This window comes from Meles meles, chromosome 2 (genome assembly GCF_922984935.1).
Source record: "Meles meles chromosome 2, mMelMel3.1 paternal haplotype, whole genome shotgun sequence".
NCBI lineage: Eukaryota > Metazoa > Chordata > Mammalia > Carnivora > Mustelidae > Meles > Meles meles.
The window spans coordinates 81479856-81481645 of NC_060067.1; the positions used below are offsets into that span (position 1 = coordinate 81479856).

Here is a 1790-nt window from a genome sequence, read left to right on the forward strand (position 1 = left end):
ACAGAAAAGAGGGTAATCCCTTATTTTGAAGAAGTTAAGATGGGATCCTTATGGAGAAATCCATGATTCTCCAAAACTCCTTACTCAAAAACTCTCCAAAACTTTCCAAAAACTCTTTATTCTAATCTTCCTCAACTTTTAGAAAACATAATTTGTAATTTACAGGGGTAATGCAGGATATATTTCCCTCCTTTTTTAGAATTGTGTCATACAATTATAACATACTCTGTCTGAAAAAAAAAGTGTCAATACATGTTTCTATGATATCACTTACATGTAAGGTTTTATTAGTTGGCAGTATTTGTCTCCACTTCACATTTTTATGCAGAACATTGTTAATTTCTTCTGTACTCTTTCTTCTGTCAGCTTTCTCTCTCTGTCTTTCTCAATAAAAGCTGTAAACATCTCATGGCTAATGACTATTTTATACACAAAGACCTTGTCAAAGCTTTTAAATACCCATAGTGATTTTTCATTAATCTCTTGAACAAGTCAATTCCCTACATTTTCTGTTGGCTATGTTTGTGGATAATGCGGATCATTGAGTTATAGAAGAAAAAAAATATATATTGGCAAATAAAGGATGCAGAGTGCATATATATATATATATATATATGTAATTAAAGGAAGACACAATGAAAGGTGTATGGTTAACAGGGATGTAGGGAATTAATGGCCAATAGAGTTGAAATAATAGACACTTAGGGAGGTCTTCAACATCTGATAAGGAATTCTTGCTTAAATTAGGAAATAGAGCTTTGCGCAGTGGCAGTATCGTAGCCAATGAGCTTTATCCGAGGCGCGATTATTGCTAATTAAATTAGGAAATAGAAGTGAAATAAGCAGTACAATAAGTAACTTGGCAACATCACTATAGATGAATTAAAGAAAGATATAAAAACTAGATTTTGAAATGTCTATCAGGAAGTACTACACTTGACCAAAAAAGAAAAGTAAATTTTAAGCCAGTGAATCCTCAGTGAATGAGGAAACGAACTATCTATATGAATGATTTAAAGAGAGAAGAAACAATTTGCAACTAATATATTATGGGGACAATGGCTAAGATTATATCACTGGAATAATGGTTATGTACTGATGAATTTCTCAACCAAATTAGAGAATTTAGAAAGAAGAGCTGCATTTGAATATAATGAATAAGTTTTTTATTGGATATTTACATATATTAAAAAGACAATATCTAGGGGCGCCTGGGTGGCTCAGTGGGTTAAAGCCTCTGCCTTTCGCTCAGGTCATGATCCCAGGGTCCTGGGATTGAGCCCTGCATTGGGCTTTCTGCTTGGCAGGGAGCCTGCTTCCTCCTCTCTCTCTCTCTGCCTGCCTCTGTCCCTACTTGTGATCTCTATCTGTCAAATAAATAAATAAAATCTTAAAAAAAAAAAGACAATATCTATTTGTAATTTTTAGTCACTAATTACATCTAACTTTGGACATCTTAGTTTCCCCCCCGATTCATTATCAATCATAAAGAATAAATGAGACCTTACTGGCATGCCAGTGTCCTGATGCAGAGGCAGGGGACAGTAGCAAAATGCTTGTCAAAACCCAAGTCAAAATCTGCCAGTAGGTCAAGATCAGCACTTCTAAAAATATAGTGAATGGAATGGAATAGAACACAATATAAAAAGAAAGTATCTGAATGTATCCCAAGCAATAAGGGTAAGTGTGTGTGTGTGTGTGCACGCACGCGCACACGTGTGCACGTGTGTGTGTACACATACACGTGTGTGGGATCATTACATAAAAAGAATTTCGGTTTCTGTATGGAT

At 34.9% G+C, this 1790-nt stretch overlaps 1 pseudogene; it reads left to right on the forward strand.

Annotated features, from left to right (window-relative positions):
* The first annotated feature begins 754 nt into the window (after window positions 1–754).
* Window positions 755–927, forward strand: LOC123937720 (annotated as a pseudogene).
* The last annotated feature ends 863 nt before the right edge of the window (window positions 928–1790 follow it).